The sequence below is a fragment of the Bicyclus anynana genome, chromosome 2 (genome assembly GCF_947172395.1).
Source record: "Bicyclus anynana chromosome 2, ilBicAnyn1.1, whole genome shotgun sequence".
Lineage (NCBI taxonomy): Eukaryota > Metazoa > Arthropoda > Insecta > Lepidoptera > Nymphalidae > Bicyclus > Bicyclus anynana.
This window is the reverse complement of record NC_069084.1, coordinates 12,581,606-12,606,100: the sequence shown is the minus strand read 5'-3', so window position 1 is coordinate 12,606,100 and position 24,495 is coordinate 12,581,606. Positions and strand designations below refer to the sequence as shown.

The 24,495-nt window shown below is 35.7% G+C and overlaps 1 protein-coding gene across 1 annotated transcript in view; it reads right to left on the bottom strand.

The window, feature by feature from the left end:
* LOC112045293 (uncharacterized) overlaps nt 1-23,288 on the bottom strand; it is a 125,446-nt gene extending 102,158 nt beyond the window's left edge. Inside the window, exon 1 of the mRNA XM_024081415.2 lies at nt 23,113-23,288. The gene's annotated coding sequence lies outside the window, so the exon portion shown is untranslated. The remainder of the gene's footprint in view (nt 1-23,112) is intronic.
* Nucleotides 23,289-24,495: the final 1,207 nt, after the last annotated feature.

Genomic DNA, 24,495 nt, shown 5'->3' with positions numbered 1-24,495 from the left:
AAGATCACCCTGTGAAGTAGAAAGGATTTTTTTTTCACTTCATGTCACGAATTCCAATGAAGCCTTAGGCCAGTGAATTCGTTATGACATTGATGTCCATAGAAGCTATTGTGCCAGTAGGCTTTGTTCCTCAAGATATAACCATAACATAATATAAGAATTTAATTGAGTTTACACAAAAGTATTGTCTAATCAAAGCAATCTTTCAACCCAAACAATTCAATGCGCGTGCCTTTAAATGAATTGTAGCTTCGACAATGAATAATATTAGGTAACGATAAACAATTACCTAACGTCGCGGTGTGGGCGGGTCTCGAGTACCTACGTACTTTATGTCCTAGGGCACGGATAAATTCAACATAAACCTTACCATATTTGGTGAAGAAAAACCATGAATAGATTTTATAAAGCTTTGAACATGAATCGTAGTTATAAATTACTCTTCGGAAATAAACTATATTATGTTATCATAAATATTATATTTTCAAAGAATTAAACTACGTTACGTATTCTTTATAAAATACGTGCCTCATTATTAAATAACTTTTATGTCATTATAGTCCCGATAAAGCAATATCGTCACGAATCTCATTTAAAAGCATCAGCATCATAAAGCATTAATTGGAGGGGTAAAGAAAATATGAAAAATTAAAAAATGTACAGGTTAAATGTCTGTAATATATGTATTCCTTCTAAAAAAACAAATTAATAAACGTGATATTGACTACGGATGTTTGTTAGTCTTTTACTTTTACGCCAACACAACAGAACCAATTTGGCTGAAATTTGGAATGTAAAATATACTCCGAATTAAGAAAAATGCTAACCAGAAAAATCCAAGAGTTCCTCAATGAATGCTTGACGAATTCACATATACAAGTATCATAATTTAAATGTCACAAAATCTAATTAGATTTGTTATAAAGTTTCTTTTGTAAGGTTTAAGATCGGGAAGAACCTCTAGTTTATAGATAGACGACACATAATTACCTAACGTCGTGGCGTGGGCAGATCTCGGGTACATTGTTTATGTCCTAGAGCATGAATAAATTCAGTCTAAATCTTGCTTTATTCGCTGAATCAAGTGATCAAGGTAAAACATGGAATGAGAAACAGAATACAGTGACATATTTATTGCAAAAATATGTTACCGCCTTGTTCTACTGCTTTTGCTGCTTTGTGGATTTGTGATATAAATTTCAGTGAAAAATATTTTACGAAATTCAATTTCAGATATTTCATTGCATAATTCCTTTACGGTTACTTTAGTGTAACTAACTACATAATATATTTACTGTAACCACACTGTGTTATCGGTTAAGTTACAATTACTGAAATAAAAGTAGGTTATACTAACATGTGTAAAATGTTTCGTGAGTTTACTTTAGAGCAATATTACACGTAGATTATGTGTTTTGTTTATTAATGCACATTTAAACATATGTATGATTTCGCATTAAATCCGTTTTTTTTTCCCGGTTTTTTTTCTTATTATAAATCTCAATAAAAATTGAACTCTGTCCAATGAAAGTCCAATAGTTTTCGAGATTAGTGTAAAATAAAAAAAAAATACTTTTCTTATATTGCCCTCTTGCCTTTTGTGGTAATTAAGTACTCGCGCACCAAATTTCAATAATACGAGTATCTGTTTACCCATTTTAGAGTCATAATTTCATTTATTTATTTATTTAGAAAGAAAATCTTACAACTAAATACAGAAATTATACCCAAAAAAAAAATATATATATACGGTCGAATTGAGAAACCTCCTCCTTTTTTTTTGAAGTCGGTTAAAAAGGGTAGAGAAAATAACTATATAGAAAAAATAAAATAGCCAATCCAAGATTTCGCAAATAAAAAACGTTAGTAACTAAACTTTTTTAATTTTATATTAAAATACTCATATATACGTATGCAGATGTACTCGTAGTTACAAAATTTGGTATTATTTTAAGGTTTGTATGACTGGCAGCATAATTCACGTTTAGCAAAACACACCAAGCTATCGGCTCAAAGAAATCTTACACAAACACGAATGAGGTAGCGGATGACCTCTACTAATGTACACTTCTACGGTATTAAAGTTGCTGAGGCATTTCCATAAATCGTGGAACAATAAGCCACGGCACGGTTTCCACGTTAGCATTACGTAACAATGGAGGCGACAATTGAAAGTGTTGTTCTAACATCTATAGTATCATAGTTTCGTTATAAGTATATGGTGGCGATTTAGTTTTATGTAGATATTTTTATGGGTTGACCCAGTGTGATATCTCTTAAGTTTCTTATTCATTAAAGGTGCCCGCTTAATTATAGCATCGCTTCATGTAATGGCTCAGCAATGAACAGCAAATAATTAATACTCGAAAACCATCGCCTATATTTAGGCAGCATTCAGGATACATTGAAAGTGAATATATCTTTTTTTATTCTTTACAAGTTAGCCCTTGACAACCTCACCTGATTGTAAGTGATGATGTAATCTAAGATGGTAGCGGGCTAACTTGCTAGGAGTAGGAAGAGAATCCACACCCCTTTCGGTTTGTACACGGCATCGTACTAATAACCACCACGTAAATCCACAACGCATACCACTGCGCCACGGAGGCCGTCAAATTGTACATAGAAATTAAGCCTCACCGTAATATATCTAACGTGCAAGCGTGAACAGATTAATGTTATATCTACTGATTTTTTTAAACGCAGCATCGTACCGGAACTTACTGAATGGGGTCGAACTCAAATTCATTCAGTAGTTTCAGCGGTCCCGGTCAAGAAAAAATACGGACAGACAGACAAGAAATCGAAAAAATATTATTGGCTTCAGAATTGTATAATGCCCTCCAATAAATATCTTCAATGTACAGAATTTGACCTGTTAAAGTTTTATTATAAGTATAGATAGAAGAATTTATTAATAATCGAAATATGTTTTAATATATACCTATATCAGACTAATGTCACATTTAAAAAAGTTTTAAAGTAAGTAATAAAATATAGTGATGGATTGATGAAGTGAGAGAAGAAATCAAATTGTTCAGACATCCATTCAGGTTAAGTGGACATGACGATCTCACCGGAAGTGTTTGAAAGGTAAATGATTTACGCTAATAACAGTATAGTTTGAGGTGACCCAGTTTATTTAAACACAGGAAAGATTTTAAAGCCTATTAGTGCATTTAACAGTAAGAGCCCTAAAAGCCTTAAATGAAGTCACTCAAATGGAAACCGACTCGAAACTCGGACTATTGATTGTCGAGTCAAGTTGTAATTTTGTATGAAATTCCTATTGCCTTGATAGTCCAGTAGATATGACCTCTGCCTTGAATTCGGAGGTGTATTTTAACACGTGTCTCTAACCGTGAAGTAAAAACTTCGTGAGGTAAAGTGCATACCTAAGATTTTTTAAATTCTTTTTAGGTATAAAAAAATAAAGATTTCTATCACGCAACCAAAGGCAACTTTAGGTCATTAAGCGGCATCTTAATATATAAATGCGAAAGATCATTCATCACGAAATCTCAAAAATTGCTTGACGTACAAATATGAAATTTAGTAAGAAGGTAGTTTATAGATAGTAAAGGTCCGCTAAGAACGGATTTTGCGAGAGGGCCGGATTAACGAGGTCTTAGGGCGTTCGAAGTCGTGGGCGTCCGCTAGTAATAACATACTTCTTACCTCAACATATATTTGTAAATTGCGTATATAATATTTACCTTAATAAAACAGTGTGATCATCAAATGAAAATGATAAACTATTCCAAACAGGAAACCAAAGTTCAGAATACAAAACAAGCTCATATAAGTAGTTAACTGAATGCAAAGTCACGTCTATTGACTTATATCTCCACATGTCTACTGACCCGGTTTGTCTGTCTCTGTTGCCATACATTATCTATAACAGTGCTCAATATACATGATCTATTATTTGAAATTCTTGCTATAGTAAGGGAGCCGAAGAGGGGTTATTTGCAGTTACTCGAGCGCAGCAGTTGAACTTAAGAGACTATACCTTGCACGTTGTTGAGTACCTCCACCAAGTATGAGCTCTTAATATTAGTGAGTACGTTTAGGCAATCAAAAAAATAGTGTAACTTAAAAAATACTCATCCAGTACGTCAGATAAGGATAAAGAGGATTATTTGATAGCTAAAAGTGTACATTTCGAAAATCTCACGATTTGACCGTAACGTAATGGAATGGGAGGGTTCCAAAGTTACAAAATAAAACCCTTATATTTCAGTATTCAAGCCACAAGCGCGGTTATTTTTTTATTTATTTTGAAGGAAATAATCTCAATTGCTAAATAGGGATTTGTTGAATGATGTGTAAATCTATTAGATTAGATTTCGTAGATTAGATCTTAATCTTAATAGTTTAATATTTTTAATAATTCACACTCGTCTAATAAATAATTGGTCTCAAAATTGCCAAATTGAGATTGAAATAATGTAATGTAAACATTATGATTAATTACGTAGGTACATATTAAGTAATTATTTTTAAAAAGTCTTTACGGTCTAGAAAATATAATGATAAATTATTATGATTCATATAAACAGTGCGCGTTACTATTATTATTACATGTAATTTATTACTAGAACAACCTTCACGTGTTGCAAGGATAATATGTACCTGATCAATCTATACAGACATCAATAGGCCATCAATTCTATATTAGAAATATTAATGACTTTGTTTTGATTAAGGTCTGTTAGCCTCTGTAACAGTATTGAGGTTACATTGTGTCAGTGAAATTTTGAACTAAATCGGTCACTGGTTGGTTACCGAATAAAGGTGCTTTCCCACCTGGTCGATTAGCCTCGATTGGCTCAACATATTTCGAGCGATAAGGTCGTGCGTTCTACATTCAATCGGGGAATCGTGTCTTATGACACCATACTGTGGATATCGGTTGCTATCGATCCTTATTCATCTCAGAACTGCCGGGTACGAATCGTGTAGATCGTTTGCTATCGAACCTTATTTAGTTTGCTAATTTCTAAACTCTTGTCTGCCAGATTGGGAAGAGCTACATCATTAAGGTAAATCGAAATGTTTGGAGAATCATTTTTCAGTCTAATCGGATGATTGATCAGTTCTTGTTTTTGTTGTACCAAAAGAAACGTATCGACTAAGTGGGCTTCCTCTAAATTTCTTAGACCAAATTGCCGTAACTGTCTTTGATTCGGTAGGTAAAGAATCACCCTTAGAAGTTTAATATATGTAAAATGTCTACCAGCGGCGAAGAGTTCATGCAAGCCGGGTTACCTTTGAAAATCGATGTATATTTATTGTTGTACTTCATAGATATATGTTTGTATCACGCTGTATGCATTTCCTTTTCTTTAGGACAACTTATCTTCATCTAAATTCCATCCTTCGCCACTGGTGTCTATATAAATATACTTTGAAGAGCCTCAATTATTAAACGAGAAAATATTATTACTTCACTATTAGCTTACTCACAGGTAACAAAGCTAAGTTAAATGAATACTTTCATTTTAAATTTTGCTTAAAGTTTAGACTAACATTCTAAGTTATCTATTGTGCTTTGTATAAAATATACATAGTTTTGCAAGCACGTACATACTAAATGCGAGTCGGAACCACATAAGGCGCTCTATTAGTGTGATTGTGATCAAGAACATTACATGAAAAAAATCAGACCGAAAACATCTCTACACGTGCAGAATAAAGATTCTTTTTTTTTTTAAATTATTCGCAACGAAAATGCGGTTGTCCGTTACAATAATACGCATACATGACTCAATAAAACTACGAGTAAATCAAGGCGAAAGAAACCAACTGGTTTCTAGACTTCCGGAGTACTTTTCGAAAGGAAACGGATAATCGAGTTATAACAGTATTTGTTATAAACAGCTAACGTTCAAATTGTACCGTAATGTGCTGACATGGGTTCGGGATGATACCGCGAAATTGTGTTTACTTTGAAGATGAACTGTGAACATCCATTATACTGAAATTATTACCTACCTATTAAGCGGATTGTGTGCTACTACCTTCCTTCACAGTGGAGTACTGGGCCTATAGCCATGTGGCACATAGATTCGCTTTCTACAATCGCTAACGTTCCGAAAATTAAAAAATATAAATGACAGTCCTGATCGACAGGTCAAGTGATCAAATTGTCAATCGGATCTGTAATTCCCATACATTTTATTAGTTTTTGAAGCGTTGTGCTAACGACTGGTGTGCTGAAGCTGATGTGTTAACAACTTTAACACAAGTGAGGCCTTGGGTGGGTCCCAGGTTTTACTTCCGGTAAAATTAATTGAAAAGGAGCTACGTTGGGGGATGAGAAACATTTGGGAGGGTGTACCCCTTTAACTTCAGTCTACTAGGAGTTAATAACCGATAAGTAATAACTTGACGAAGTGGTCAGAGTATGACGTGGTTCTTCCGCGCGTCACTCTGACCTTAAGTGGAGGGTTCAATGAAAGGCACCTGATTTTTAAATTGATCGATCTGTTGCTGTTTGCTGTTTTGATTGACCAATTAAGTACTTACTGAGGGCATACACAATTTTGTGCTTTCTTACATTATTTTATGTGTAGGTATATAGTTTTTACACTTCCAGCTCCCCTAGCCAAATGGCACGTCGATTCTCTTTCTACAATCGCTAACGCTTCGAAAACTAGAAAAATGTATGGGAATGACAGATCTTGATCACGTGACCTGTCGATAGCAAATGCCATTCCCATTTAAATTTCTAGTTTTTTCCGTCTCAGTTTCGACTCGCTAGTAACATATCTATAGGAAACATCTTTGACCCCACATATTGGAAGGTCGACCGTTTCTTCTCTTCGGTGGAGCTGTTATGGTATCAGCAATGTCCATTGCTCTTAAGGTTCTCAACATGGCTGTTGTGACGTTCCGCTGCGCTTCTAACAGATGATATGTGTTAGGGTGACCAGAGATAGGTCAGCTGTGGTAGACATTATCCGGTAGAGTTCAGGGTGGCGTTTCACCGCCAGGCGGTGTGCTGCTACCGTGAAGATTTAGTCAGTAAAAGACAGACAAAACTTGCAGAATCTGCTTCCCAAGGTGCGGGGCTTCTCACAAAAAATGGGTTGGTCACTGAAAAATATCGTTTAAAACTTTTTCAGATTCTTGTCTAGACGATAAAAGTGTTGGAGTACCGGATACTTAAACGGATTTAATGATTCCTACGTAATAGTACTCGTGTCAATATAAGTACTTGTTTATGAAATTCTGAAAGAATGTCTGAAGTATCACATTCCGTAGTTTCTCATTTCTGTCAATAGATACCAATATCAAGCATCAAAAGGAGGGTCTTATATCACACAACTTCTAAAAGATCTCCGAGTGTGTACCTACGCCTAACCATTTCCTCGTGCCTTCCCTTTTAGGAACCTTTGCATCGAGCTAGCTGAGATAAAATTATCTAACATCCAATCCGTGCCAAGGTACCGTTTTTTTCACTCTTGCATCCGATCGCTCGCACCAATTTATTTACTTAACCATTCATTCGGTTCGTTGAACTCAACGACGTTAATCTTCGTCCAAACAGAGGAATGACAGCCTTAGTACATTGTTTTATGTACTGTTGTAACAGAAAGAACTATCTGTGTTTGGTTGTACTCGCAACTTTACATTTACACTCAATTTACGTCTATTAGCATTGGAGTTCAAACTTTAGTGTGAAGTAATAATGACTATTATCGATTAGCGTCATTTCTTTTACGAACGTAAATAGTGTAGGTAATATGTACTTACGTATGTTTTAACGTACGTGACGATGAGCTGAATATGTGCTTACATTCGTTTCATTCACAAATAATGTAGGTATTTGACTTGACACTTCCAAACCTTTTAAGATAAATGTGATTTTTAATTTAGGAATGTGGGCTTTTAAGATTTTCAGGCGCCAATTCCAATTTTGAACATTGGAATGTAATTAATACTAAAATAGTTTAGTTTCGAACTAGCCAACTATTTAAAATATGCCTTTACGATTTATAACGATATGACGTCATTTCAAATAACCAAAATTGTGATATGGGTTTCCATAGACGGTGGGTTTATTCGAATCCAAGCTAATGATAGAATGCCGATATGTGAGGTAACATTGCTACCTAGTGATAGGCACTGCCTTATAAATAAAAAACTAATCACAAATTAGGTTCGCCGTAATGTAGTCATATCTATCAAATTATGTATTTGTTTTATTTTACATAGCTGGTTTCGCAAAATTGCAACATTAATGGACTCCAAGGCTTTTAATTTTTTTACGATATTACCGAAATATAAAATGTAACAGACTTTAGTTTGTGAAACAAATATAGATTGTCAGACAGGCAGGCACGTTTTACTGCGTTGATAGCCGTAACTCTGTAATGTTTTTTATTGCTTGTAGATCTTTCTCTATTTCTTCGATTTATATACTACATTCCGCTTTCCTCCCTTGTGTACTGACAAGGGAGGAAAGCGGAAGAGAAAATAGTCGTACAAACAAATCTCCAGCCTTTTTATTGTTGGGAGCTCATCGCTGGACTGTGGTCATCACTAGATATCAGATTAACTGCTTGTTTATCATTATAAAAAAACTTCATGATTTACACATTTTGTGTGCATATTTGCAGTATGCAGCATGATCTTAAAGCAGATCGCCTGTCGAAGTGCACATCAAGAACTATCTCAAGAATCCTATATTCCCTGAAATTTGTACTTCAGATTTCTAAAGCATTCATCAGTCTATAGTCCATGACCGTACAGTACAGACTATAGACCGTACTCCGTTACTTCTACGTGTCTCATTTGATTGCATCGATGACTCGAAGCTTACAGTTCTTTCAATTGCCTACTGAGTAATTAAACTCAGCTAAATAGAATATCAACGTTAGGTCGGTTATAATTTGATTTCGCAAACAGCTGATCGTCATCCAGACCAATTTATACCTTACGATCATTGTAATATGAGTTGGTTAATAACTCTACGATACTAAAGCAGATGTGCACAATGTTACCACGTGCCATAGTTGAAAAAATGTACAATAGTACAATAGGCGTATATGCAACAATGACGGACAATAGTTTGACAAGTCAAGCTGGATCTATACATTGACAGATGGGACGCCTGGCAAAGATCCGTGTACAACATAAATTTTACTGCAAAGCCGAAGTTAAGACTTGTTAAGACCTTAAAAGGATATTTGATGAGCTATCAAAGACATGTAACAAGTTTTTAGTCTTAATATGACCGGCGATTAGCGAATAACGATCGTCAGCCTCCCAGTAACATGATGAACCGTTATATTTTAGAGTTCACTACAGTTATTTAATTGAAAACATCCTGGCGACTTCACCGTGAGAATATTAAGTAAGCGTTACTTTTCACCCAGACGTGGGCTTTTTAACTCACGATCTCGGGGGCGCCCGGACTGATACACTCAGGCCAAAACACCCTTCCCGAACGGCCCTCTAAGTCGAGGTCCGAGTCTCAGAGGAGACGCCCTTAGAGAGTCGTTCCGCCCATCTAATCTGCTTCTGCCTTCGGGCCCCATCAGGCGATGCTTCTGCGCTCGCTCAAACCCTCCGGTGACGCTGAGGTCCCATAAGGAGCCTATGGCACTTACACAAACAGAAAAAAAAAGTTACTTCTGAAAATGATTTTTTAGTTAATTAACAAAGTTTCTACCGATTTTCTCCTGTAAAAAAATTAAGGAAATGTAAAACTGATTTGTGTATTTTTCTGATTGTTATTAAAATTTCATTTGTGTATTTCTGATTTTCTGATACTAAATCTACTAAAGTACTTAGTGCAATTATCCAGAGTAGATTTTTTTTTGAATAACCTACCTACAATACCTGCTGATGTTCTTAAGTTTTCCTAAACCGAAGGTTGCCTGGAAGAAATCGCTACTTAGCGATAAGGCCGCCTTTTGTATGCTGATCTCTTCCTAATTTGTTTTTATTTCACTTGTATTTGTCTTTGAGGTGTGCAAATAAAGTATATCTATCTATCTATCTATCTACAAACCTAAAATTTAAATCAATGCCGATTTTCCTAATTAAGTGTAAACAGATAACTCATTTAAATGTAGAATTAACAAAGGAGAATGGTGAGATTTCATGAATTTTAGAAATAGCTGATAGAAGTAACGTGCACAATAGAAACCTATTAATAGATGTTTATCGTGATTAAACTAAGAAAAAAGCATATGGTAAGCAATCTTGAAAAGCAGGGAGAAAAAAGATATGAGTACATTAAATTATTAATCTGTGGTTAACGGTGTAGGTTGACGATTTAGTTTTAATGTCAGTAATTTTTTGAATTGTAATCTTATAGTTTACTGTTTGTTAACCCAAATAAATAAACAATAAAAAAAAAAAATTAGTAGGTACCCAATCTATACATACGAGTACTCGTACATGATAACAATTTTCTTGAAAAGTAATTAAGTTTATTATATTACGTGTTATGTTTTTGTTACGTTATATTATAAAAATACACAAATAAACATCCTTCCTTATCTTGTTTGCGAAAAGCCTTCTACGGCTTTGTTATACGGGCTTTGTCGCGGGTATCTACTAGTGCTAAATAACAGCCTATTAAGTCCCGTGCTAGAACAAAGATCATCTCTGGCGAGAGGGTTCCGTATTGACCTCTCACGCGATTTGCTCCGTTAACAGGCTTGGCGTACACGTATGCAAAGATCGTAAAGCGGGCCACACATAAAGGAAGTGCGGTACTTTTGTGGTCTTTGAAATTAAAAAAAAAATACAATTTACGGGTAATAGATCCCTTTGGGCATGTTCAAAGATTGCGTGTTATGTTGTTTTCTGCTAGGGGCAATGGTTATGCCACTTAAACTCATATTAGATCAATAAATCTTTCCAGATTATGTTTGACGTATTTGGTAGTTGTATTGGTGTTGTAGAGTAGAGATTGGAATCACTGAGTGATACGCAAATTATTTTTTTAATTTACTAGTCGACGAAAACTATGCTTTTAATTTTAATAACAATATTTTTAGTAAGACTATTATTAAATTTGTTGCGAAAATGTATGCAATTTTAGTTTATTTCTGCGATTTGATCCGTTTGGGAATTCATACGTAATATAAGTATGCTATAATATCATAACTACGAAAGTAAAACTACCAGTTTCAGACCATTTCACGGCTAAACCACCAAACTGATTTGGACGAAATTAGGTACAGAGATAAGTGGAACCTTGGGAGTGGAAAATGCTATTTTTTATCCCTTAAAAATCCAATAATCCCGTGTGATTTGTAAAAACCAGAATTTCACGCGAACGCGGACATCTGTAAGTTATTTATTTATTAATTTATTTATTTCTCACTTACATAAATAAACATTACAGGATAAACCTAATGCGTTTATATAATTATCGTGTTCGATCTCTGCAAATTTTTTATATGTAGTTTAATTTAATTTTGAATTTTTTTTTTATACTTTATACTTTACTCTTAGACCATTAATAACACTTTACTCAGTTAATATTTCGTTTATGGGTCTCTGGCTTGAAATAAAATGTTTTTTTTTTATTTATTTATTACTTGAACACATTTGCTAAAAGTTCTGCGAAATTCAGCAGGCGAGGAGAAACAAAAGGTGATATTATTATATTATACGTTTTAGTTTGTAAGCTATAGTTGGGGTGCAGTAATATGTAACTAGGTATGTTACCTATGTAACGTATCCACTGTTGCGTGCTCGCGTGTGCGCCTCGAGGTGCCTTTGATGTGTATCTGTGATGACTGCGCTCGTTTTTAATTGAATCTTTGCTCTGGACGCCTGGTTACTAGTTTTTGTATTTGTTTAATGCATTCATTAATGTTTGTGTAACGAATTATGAAACTAAGTCATCGGAACTGAAGAACCTGTCTACTAGTTACCTATATTATTTAGAGACAAATATCAAGATAATATATTACGATACTAGGGACGAAAGAATCTAGCAAGCAAAACCGAACCCGGTCAAGCTTTGCTTTGACTCATGTGCATTTCTTCCCTACCCTACTTCTACATTATTTTACATTACCCCTAGCCTGTTTTTTCAAAATGCTCTAATTCAAAATGTTCATGTTCAAATGGAAAATTGTTTAACTGCTCTCAAAATTTTCACTTTCAGCTATTCATTTTTATATTACAGATATATTATTCACTAAAGGGAACCCACATCTCCGTCCGCGGTATGTTTTTTCACAGTTCCCTCGCGAACAAAATATATCGATGTGCTGGTACCATGGTTCCCGGCATAAGAAGTAGATTATACTCTGCTCCAAGATCCAATTTATCTTTGTAACAAAATCCATCATAATCGGTTCAGCGGGTTATCCGTGAAAAATTAACAGTCGGTCATAAACTTACTTTCGCGTATATAGGTATAATAAACTAGCAGACGCCCGCGACTTCGTCCGCGTAAAACTCTACCCCTACCCTGCCCCACTTCCACCCTACACCTACCCTTCCATATCCTACTCAACCCTACCTCTAACCTACCCCTATCCTACCCAAGTATCCTATGTCCGTCTCCTGGTTCTAAGCTATCTCTCCACCAATTTTCAGCCAAATCGGCCCAGCCATTTTTGTATAAATATAGTGCAACTAACACAACTTTCTTTTAATACAAAACTAGTGGACGCCCGCGACTTCGTCCGCGTGGAATTTAGTTTTTCCCAAATCCCTCGGGAACCATGGATTTTTCCGGCATAAAAAGTAGCCTATGTGTTAATCAAAGCTATAATATAACTCAATACCAAATGTCAGCAAATTCGGTTAAGTAGTCGAGGCGTGAAAGAGTAACAAACATTTATATCATTAAAATCATCAGTTTTCGCAAATCTCGGAAAACCATGGATTTTTTCGGGATAAAAAGTAGTCTATGTGTTAATCCAGAGTAAAATACATTTCCATTCCAAATTTTAACCAAATCGCTTCAGTAGTAGCGACGTTAAAGAGAAGCAAACATCCAAACATACATACAAACTTTCGCGTTTATAATATTAGTAGGATATAAGTATGCAAGTATGGATTCCAAACGGATACAAAAAATTTGATACATTTTTCGCGACAATTGTAATAAAAATTTTATTTAAAAAATTTGTTATGAAAATGATTCAATTTTCTATATCGTGTATCAAGTAATAGATAGCTGGAGGGTTCACGTCCAGATAGCAGGCTCGTAAAGGGCAAAAATACGAAGCATTATCAACATCTGCCCGCGGAATGTGGCACCGCCCCGAGCGGCCATCACTCACCCGCTAGTTACGTGGCTATATACTGTGCAAATACATACATAATATGTGCTCACTATTAATAGAAATAGAGAAGAACGTTTATCGTTCGCTGTAAGCTATACTCTGCTACTGGCAGATGGCATCCGACGTGGACGGCGATTTCTTGAATGCCTAGTATTTGCTATTTGAAAATTAAAGCTTCTTACGAAATAGTATACAGTAAAAGCTCCGAATTCACTCTTCCTTTATTCACGTTTTCACTATTCACGGATAAAAAAATTGCGTCCCAATTCCTATATTCGCTGCTAAATATTTCGTTATTCGCGGATCTGACTGACGAAACTGACATAAAATCTGCAAATTTAAACTTTAACTTGCAAATACTTACCTATTGCCGAATTTATTGGATGGTTTAAGAATGCCACTGCTTAAAATCACTCTGAATAGAAGCTTTTAAAAAATGTCAAGCAAGAAAAAACTTTAAAATTCTTTAAACCATTGTCTAAGACTGAGAATACTAGTTAATGAATAACTTCAATTAATTGTCTTTTTCTTTATATATTTGTTTTTTATTTTGTCACCCAAGAACGTATCCCATAGAATCCCATACAAAATACCATTCCATATTCTCGGTTTCTGAATTCGCGACACATTTAGAGAACGTATCTCCTGCGAATAATGAGCTTTTACTGTACTAGCTACCTCTCTAGCCGTAAGTATAATAGGTATATTTAGAATGTCTTTAATTTCAAATCATAACTCTCTCAACTTCTTTCTTGGAATTTGTATCCAGACCCAGGTTATAAATATACAAAAACACATATGTATTCGCTACATTACACAGTACATTGGCTTGACACACTCTTAAAATTGTGGTCAAAATTTCTGAAATATTGTAAACAAGTCGACATCATCTCAAGTTCAATACCCACATAAACTGGAACTATTTGTGCAAAAAATGTTTATACATTTACATAATAGCGGACCTAGAGTTCGAAAATAAAAGCAGATTTATTTGCATTTATAAAAGTCGCACATTGTTCGGCTTCGTGAATAAATTTATTTCAATAGGTAGGTGCATTGATATAAGGACTTATTGATCTGAACCGCTAACAATTATCGTAACTTAAACGGAATACGGGTTAAACAGCAAACGATTTATAGCAAAAGAGATCTTATATCTTAGCTTTTGGCCTCGAATTTTGAGGTCTATGGCGATCTGATGTGAATTATACATATAAAAGAATTTTGTACGCAATTATATTTTAGTAAATCAATTTTTTTTTATTCTTTACAAGTTATCCCTTGACTACAATCTCACCTGATGGTAAGTGATGATGCAGTCTAAGATGGAAGCGGGCTAACTTCCTTGTTAGGAGGAGGATGAAAATCCACACCCCTTTCGGTTTCTAGACGGCATCGTACCGGAACGCTAAATCGCTTGGCGGTACGTCTTTGCCGATAGGGTGGTAACTAGCCACGGCCGAAGCCTCCCACCAGCCAGACCTGGACAAATTAAGAAAATCTTAGTCGGTCTAGCCGGGGATCGAACCCAGGACCTCCGTCTTGTATATCCACCGCTCATACCACTGCGCCACGGAGGCCTGTAAATCAATTTTTAAGACAAGTTGTAACACGAATTATTAGGAAGAGGAGGATAAGGAGGTTTATACCTTTTATTTATTTTTTCTAACTGAAAAATATGTTAGCTAAAAATAAGTAAAATTTAAGTTGGGCCTTCAAATAATTTCATCGAGGCTAGTTGCGCGGACTGGTGACAGAAGAGATGGCTTTTTTTTTGCGCAAAGGATCAGCCTGGCCTGGATGTTCGATTAGAAAATGCAGCCAGTAGATATTCTTGCCACCATTCCACGTAGGCATGTTCTGTATGCTCGTAGTTATTAGGATAAGTTAGCGTTTTTATTAAAGATAAAGATAAATATACTTTATTTGCACACCACAAAGACAAAAACAAGTGAAATAAAAAACAAATTAAGAAGAGATCAGCATACAAAAGGCGGCCTTATCGCTAAGTAGCGATTTCTTCCAGGCAACCTTCAACCTTTTATTGTATTTTTTCCCAATAATTTCTAAATATTTTTTTCTAAATCCTTTGAAAAAAAATGCTTCCTTATATTTCTCGCAGTGTTAGGTTCATTCAACACCTAGAAAATTGAGTAAATCCTCAGATATGCAGGTTTCCTCACGACGTTTTTCCATAACCATTTGAGACACGTGATATTTAATTTATTAAAATGCACATAACTGAAAAGTTGGAGGTGCATGCCCCGGACCGGATTCAAACCTACGCCCTCCGAATCGAAGGCAGAGGTCAAATCCACCGGGCTATCAAGTCTTTTGTTAGGTTAGTTTAGGATAAGTTATCTAAATTATGTTATACCTCACCTACTTATATAGAAATTCAAACTTCATTTTCAAGCCATAATGTTTTGATAGGCTAATGATAAAGGCATTATAATTACGTATTGCACAGATATCTTGAAACGCTGTCAGCCAACTGGGCACGGCACAATACCACCTGCTACCGGTTTGAATTTTCGATAAACACTTTTTCTGAGACCGTATAACTAAGTATAGGTCCTACCCAGTTTTTGCAAAAATCCCGTTTTACAGTTTTAAAATAAATTAAAAGATTTGCACGTATGTACTTATACGTATATTTTGGATGTGTTTTTATTTTCGCCATGCGTATTGTGACTGTATCTCCCGTTTTGAGCGGGACAGTCCTGCTTTCAGGCTAACAAATATATATATATATATATATATATATATACTTAAATATACTACTTAAACAATATACATTAACTATCTAGCCCCAAAGTAAGCATACAGAGTAGCTTGTGTTATGGGTACCAAGATAGTTGGTATTATAATATTCATAACATAAGGTATATAATTCACATTCTTCTTTTTCTTAGCGTGGTCCCACTATAGTAGAGTCCGTTTTTCGGCATAATCTCGCCCACTTACTCGATCTTGGGCGTCTGACTTCTTAAGTTTATTCGCTCAAGTTCGCGTTTACGATGTCGAGCCAGCGCTTTTTGGGGCGTCCTCGCGGCTTAGCTCCAGGGACTGCAATGTTTTATACATATAATTCACATTATATGCATAAAAAGAAGTGTACATGCGAACATTTACATAGGGCTCCGTACTCGAAGGATTTGACGGCCTCCGTGGCGCAGTGGAATGCGCGGTGGATTTACAAGACGGAGGTCCTGGGTTCGATCCCTGGCTGGGATTAAGGTTTTCTTAATTGGTCCAGGTCTGGCTGGTGGGAGGCTTTGGCCGTGGCTAGTTACCACCCTACCGGCAAAGACGTACTGCCAAGCGATTTAACGTTCCGGTACAATGTCGTGAAGAAACTGAAAGGTGTGTTCAAAAGGTGTGTGTTGTGATTTTCATCCTCCTCCTAACAAATTAGCCCACTTCCATCTTAGATTGCATCATCACTTACCATCATTTGAGATTGTCAAGTCAAGGGCTAACTTGTAAAAAATAAAAAAATAAAAAAAGGATAAAACAGAGCCTTAGCAGTCTTAGTAATAACTAAGACTCTGCTGTCCGTCCGTCCGTTCACCGTTCCGTTCACCAGGCTGGCAGGTTCACCAGGGTATCTCATGACCCGTGTTAGTTAGACAGCTGAAATGTTCACAGATAAACACAAGATTTCTGTTGTTGCTATAACTAATCTTAATTAAAAAACAGAATATTTATACATACAACAAACGCGTTTTTTTGTCGTTCTTAATGATACGTGTACGGAACCCTTCGTGAGCGAGTCTGACTCGCACTCGACCGGTTATTTCCATATTTTTATGCTTACTCTTGACGAACCACCTGTGCACGCTACTGTAAGCGATCGTAAACTCGTTGGTGCGGTCTTTCGTTTACGCACTGGGTACGAAACTACGAACTATAAACGCAGGCATTGTGTGTTTTATTTTAATTTACGACACGTGAACAGTTATTTAGTAATAAAAGTTATACGATCGATCGATGTGATAGTATTTATTGTTAAGTATTACGTGGTATTACTGTTAGTTATTGTGACGAATTACGCAAGGAATGTAAGTACATGTCACCAACTACAGTTCGTTTCATGTAGGATGGTGCGGGTGACAGTTCGTTACACTCTTGAAAGTTTGCCGCGATTCACGTACCTACGTATTATGAACGTCATACAGGCGACTGTCACTGTACCTATGCTATCTGATAAACACTTTAGCCGACGCCCAGCGGTTTCACACCCGTAGATCCCGTTTCCTTAAAAAACGGGAATAAAATATAGCCTATGACACTCACGGATAACGTGACTTTCTAGTGATAAAATTAATTAAATTAAAAAATTTGAAAAAACGGTTCTTTAGATCCAGAGATTATCCCCTATTATACCTACTACAAACATTACCTCTACAGAATATTAGTTTAAATAAGCAATAGCTCTTCGGTTAAATATTGATATATTTAACCGAAGAGCTAAGAGCTAAAGGACCGAATTCAATTTTAAATATCAAATGTTTAGAGCGTACTGAGAACTCGAAGTTTGGCGTGACCTATGCCTAGTTGTATCCCAGCCTCTTAAACTATTGTCATACCCAATCTTAGAACTGCCACAGAATACATATGCTGCCTTTCGAAAGGGAATTTCATCCTTGTTTAAAGACGCTTAGTTAGAAGCGCCATGGGAATATTTTCCGTGTATAAGAACTGGCTGTACGGTCACTCTTTTTTATATAAATAAACATTGTACTCTTCTTTATTTAGGAAAATGGTGAATATGGCCGGTGGTACAATTAAAGCTGTTTCTATTTTAGTATTCGAAATATACGTAACTGTATTTCGAATTCGGATTAGATATAATTCCGCTCCACTATGATACCTACTTCTATGTAAATATAAAATAGAAAATCAGTAATGTCTATCTAACAATTTGAGCTAGTACACGTAGTTCAAAGAACCGATCTGCGTTGGGTTCCGAAGGTGCTGGAATGGCGACCCCGCACCCGAAAGCGCATTGTTGGTCGACACTTTTGGTGTTCAACAAAGCGGTTGGTTGGTTGACCTCTGCCTCCGATTCCGGAGGGCGTAGGTTCGAATCCGGTCCGGGGCATGCACCTCCAACTTTTTATAATTAAATATCACGTGTCTCAAACGGTGAAGGAAGAACATCATGAGGAAATCTGCATACAGCAGCAGTGAGCCGAATATGGGTCGATAATGATGATGAATGATGAGTCTCGAACTAGGGACCTGTTATGGCAACAGAAGCACAGCACCAGAATCAACAGCCTACATGCGTTTATGTAACGTCCGTGATGATAATCTTGCCCTTGACACGTACAGTTAATATGCAACACCGTCACATACACTAATATTTCGTAACTAATTCAAAAACGGTAAACTAAACTACGGATTATTTTTAAATAACAACCTTGGCTTGAATAATTTTCCGGGGCATTACTTAACACCTTTACTCTTAAATTACGTAAAGAATAGTCAAAACATATACCTAAAAGATAAGGAATTAACTTCTTAGACATTTATCACTTTTTATTGAACTATCCATTATCAACAAAAACAATTAAACAATTAATTGCCTAGACATTTAACTGGATGCCTGATTTCTGTGGAAGTTGTCACATGAGGTCAATAAACTAAAAAACCTGACTAGATAAATAACATTATAATACAAAAAAACGCTCCTTTTGTGATAAGAACATGTTTTACAAATAAGCAAATGATTCATCCTAAAGATAGATATAATATGTTTTCAAATAATAGAAAAGCGGTTTTCAAAGAATAGAATTGTGGGTAATTCTAAATTCTAGTAACATCTAATTTAGCTATCACTCGAAAGTAAGCGCAGACCAAGATGTGGTTGACATCAACAGAAATATTATAGAAAGTGCAAAATGCGTGCTGTTCGTTTTCATTGTGTGGTGAATCTTTTAACTTGAGATTTTAATGCCAAAACTCTTTTTAGTAAATCACTTAAACCAGATTTCATAGGGTTGAGAGGTGTTAGGCCAATAGTCCACCACGCTGACCCAATGCGGATTGGCAGACTTCACACGCGTTGAGAATTAAGAAAAGTCTCAGATATGCAGGTTTCCTCACGATTTCCCTTCAGCGTTTTAGACCGTGATATTTAATTGCCTTAAATACTCAAAACTGACAAGTTAGAGGTGTATGCCACGGACATTTGGAACCCACACCCACAGAATCGCAGGCAGAGGTCATATCCACTGAGCTATCACGGATTAGGCCTCTCCACCCACCAAAAAACATCTGTAGATGAAATCTAAAGATTGTGTGCCGTAACGTTACAGTCGGACATTGCGCTCATCCTGGAAGTCTGAACGCGCTGCGACCTTACGTTCTTCCTCCTAAACTAGTTTTATTCTAGGCCACAATAATTTGATTTATTGCGTAATCATATTTCCATATTATGAAGAATTCTTGTGCAATGAATACATACTTTCCGTGATCTTCTTCTTGTTTTTCTTCTTCTTTCTCTTGCATGTTCCAGTTTCACGGGTTCTGCTCTCTCGGACAATTGTAACTTGGATCGTTAATTAGCGTCTTCATCAGAGTCCTACCTTCAAGTCCCTTCAAGTTCTTAAGGTCCCTTATCTACCTGTACCCAAGGGACATTTTTGGCTAACACCAGCTTTGTTACATTGTATCAAATAGCTTAAATCTATAGATTTAGTTTAGCTGACCTGGAACTCTGGAAGGCATCGCTATGTAGCAACAAAGTCAGCAATTTGTACTTTCTACTTAACCTGCGATGTTGCAAGAATTTCTGAACTTTTCTCAACAAAGGTGTGTTCATTCATTTTTCCTGTTGTTTCATTTGTGTTCTTATTATTTCTGCAATCTTTTTAGTAACTCGTAATGTTTGTATGTCTTTCCGTTCGAAATTTGCAATCTATTTACTGGCGTCCGGTTGAGATGAAATTTGATATGCTTAAATTGCGTTCTGAGTATTATCTTGACCTACAAGCGAGTTCGTCGTATACAGATAAACTGACTATTATATACTATTGTGTTACTTTTGTTTTAACTGTATAGATAAGAGTAAAATACTTACGTTTAAAGGTTTAAACTCTACAAAAGCGCAATACATTTAAGTAATTAAAACCTTGCGTGAATCACTGCCATGACTGCGATCGCCCGACCGACACCGATTGAGATGTTCATTATATTCATAACGATTGCATCACTGCACTGTTATACCACAAATAATAATTATATTTTGTAGCTTGTCTAAGTAGACAGTTATAGTTAAAGAAAAAGAATATACCTAAATTCCGCGTTTGTTTCCGAAAACAACTATTTTTATTAAGGACATGCACAAATTCAAAGGTTCCTTATGGAATATATGACGACCAGTCTTCAATCAAGGATAATCACATAACTGAGAACATATTGTCAACGTAAACAAATGGATGAAGCTTTTTGTAGACCCTGCCGACGCTACGAACTAATGTGCATTCCAAAATATTTTGATCAGGTAGAAAGTTATTTGACCCCCGATAGCCGTGGTTTAAGAAGCCTTTGAGCCTTAGCCGTTAAGGTATGGTAAAAGGCACAGTGATTGGACTGAAACCTTTAAAATTCGTACTGCCGGAGTTTCATCTCTGACACAACCATTTCCTGAGTTAAAAAATAAAGTGTTATTAAAGCACTTCACAAAGACGCACTAAAGGCCGTGGTTCTGTGGTTTAAATGATATACTAAAATAAGCTATCTACTTGACAGATCAATATTGCACATAGACACAAAATCATATCTAGCTATTATTAAAAATATTTTTTTGCGTAAGGTAGTAACAATAAATATAGCCTACGAGAACAATATAAGAAATATAACAATAACATTTCCAAATTCAAACAAAAACTAGATCATGAAACATACACCATTATTTGTACGAAACATGTACTAAAAGCTAATAAAACAATACAATCAAACCAACACGCAACACCTGGTACCAAATTTCATACAAACCAGTTTAGTGCTTGAATAATTGTTATGAAACGCATAGCTAACATTTTAGTTAGAGTCCGGCTGAATTGATTAGTTCTAGCCTCTAATCCAATGCTATGCCAATTGTTCAAAACTTTATATTAATTTCATTTTGCACCTTATCCAGTCCTCCAGTTGACGCTGTAAGAATGCATATTTCAATACGAAGAGTTCAGCAACGGAAAACTTAATTAAAAATGACTTATTGACGAAAATAGCGTAGCTAAAAGAAAAAGAACAAACCAAAAATTCTTTCGCGCGATAAGAAGTTTGCTATTTGAACTCGTACTATTTATTTTCACCGTTGTTTTTATCTTTGAATTCTTTAGAGGTCGTGGATGCTTTGAAGTGTCCATCAAACTGTATTTGACTTGGACTTTCGTCTTTTCTATTTTCAACTTGTCTTGGTGCGTCAGTTATCAGAAGAATCAGATCAGAATAACAATAGCTGATCGTCCGCGGAAATTTTTATCTCTTCTTTGCTTAAAATGACCTGTAAGGTTAACGATTTTGCTTGATACATGTTTTGTTCTAGGTAATAAGCCTACTTAGTATTTGTATTAAACAGCACAGTCAACAGATATTATTAGTCCTTGACATTTTGATTTTCCTGTGTCCGACAGGATCTTTTTTTTCCTATATTTAATCAGCCCTATTGCGGTTTGATCTATCTGGTCAGATACATTTTCTGTATTTAAATTTGATGACTTATGATGCAGAACTTAAGCCATAATGCTCGATTGTTGTAGGAACCAAACTCTAATTTTGATAGACGCAATGGCATTCATTTAACACATAAAAATAGAATCTAATCACTGTCAGAGTAGTGATCATGATTTGCAGAATCCCAAAACATGAACCAAAGACAACTTTTTCATGAAGAAGCAATACGAAATTGACTTTGAAAACCAGTTCAGTACGGATTATAAGATTAGAATCTGTTATATTTAACTGGCTATAGAGCGATAGCCATCTGACCTTAGCAGTCCGTCAAGGATTAACGATGTACCTTGTAGGTGCCCTGCCTAATTTAAACCTTAAAGTTGCGATAAGGCGATCCCGTCACGGTCAATACGCCCATATGCGATCCCTGATCTATTTTCCCTCATGATAGGAATATTGTTTTCATGTGCTTACCGATAGTCATACGCTATTAAGAATCAGGAAACTTTGTATGCGGGTAGTTGAAAAAAAGTATCACATAGGGGTGCAAAATTAATAGATGAAGAGATAGATAGACGCTCTATTCACTTGTAAGTAGGTTTTTATCGGAATATGTCCGATTAGTTTAGACCCTATTTGGGGCTCTTAATCATGAGGTTTTGTATGTAACTCATATCCTTCTTCCCCACCAAAAAGAAGGAATAACTCAATTCCGTTTAAGTTAACTCATCACAAGAAATTCGTAAAAATGAAACTTCTCATAATCGAAAATTGGGTTAGTCAGACGAGTTCCAGTTGCAATAAAACGTGTAGAGTTAACTCGACGAGCTTTATAGTAAGTAGGTAATTGTAGTAAAGGTTGTAGTGTAGGTACACAATACAGATATACATATAGGTACCGGATCTAAGCAACGCCAAAACGACGTTCACATTTTCTTCGTCCGCTTAACATTCCATTAATACAAGGTCGGAGAGATTCGACCACCATAACAAAAAGTTACAAAACTAGTGTCCCAACATTAAAAAACTGACGTTTCACAATTTATTCCGTTCATAAATACACCGTAACATGTTTAGAATGCGAATCGCCTTGCAAAAGTTGAACTTAACTCGTAAACTATTAAAACGTTAAAGCTTCAAAAAAGCTTACCGATTTAAAAGTGAACCTCCGCTAGATTATCCGTCCATTGTTATCACTGGGTACAACTTTTTGTGTCACGCAAATAAATGTTTCAATTTTGAGCACTAAAACATCGGCACGGATATTCTGTCACTGCGAACGTAACGCACGCTCATTCGTATTGACGACTCGCGCATAACTGAAGCCTGGCGGTGGCCGGTGGCGCTAGCGCAAGCGCTGGCAGAGCCGCGATATACCAGAAACTTGCCCGGTCGGTCCGCGCGCTGCGCCTGCGCACCCAACGGATGGTCCGGTTTGGGTTGATTCGACTGCGCCTTTTGTCATAAGAATATCGTCTTACAAAAATTATGTAATGAAATATTTGGATTACTGCCTTAGATATGCTGTTTAGGCCAATATTCTTGCCCTACAATATGCCACTGTCATGTTATGAGGGCCATTGTAGCACGAGTCATTTTTGTGCAATGAGGCGAAGCCGAATTTGCTTGCAATTATTGTATATTTAGGAATTAATTCATGCTAATAAGTGTCTGTCTGTCATAAATTCGACAGTAAGTCTATCTGATACCTTACCTTATCGCGGTTAAATCCTAGAACCGATTATGATATATTTTGGTGAGCCTGTGATGATTATGATGAACCTACAGAGGGTAATATGTGTGTCCTTGGAAAATAACTTGGAAGGTAATAATATGCTTTAACTAATTTTTTGTTGTGAAAATTTCACATGGGATGGAAAATTGTTCCTAAGAAACTTCTTCATTTTTAAAGATAAAATATACTTAGAATAGGATTTTATGAAATTTAAAACTATAAATTTAACTATTTTTTTCTCGGAAAGGTAGTAGGTATAGTACAGACAATAATTCTTTTAAACAATATCATTAATCTTTCATTTTTAAATAAAATAATTACAGTAGGTATTACTGCTTCTCTAGGTCCTTCTTTTGATAGTAATCTATCAAATTTAGGTCTACATAATTTGATAGATTAGTACGTTTAAGATACAAGTACTTAGGTAGGTAAATAAATAACCAGTATCGCTAATTAAAACGGTAAAACCTTGTTATATCTACTGTGGTAAAACTTTAGAGATGCAATAAATATTTTAAGAAAGTAATCAACTTAATCAGAATATAAGTAGAAACGTCTTCCTGTAGGAAAATTTAACGTATTGTGCGTGCGTTACCACATTGAGGAAAATACATATTTTATCGATCGAATATGTAATTAATTAGATTTTATCATTTCTTTCTATAATATGCAAATATTACGCAGGTTAACTGGTGCTATTTTTAACCTTATAAGCATTGGCAACTTTACCTAGCAGTCCTTATTAAACTTATTAGTCCAGTTACATTTTACATTTAAAAATGCAAATGAACTGAGGAG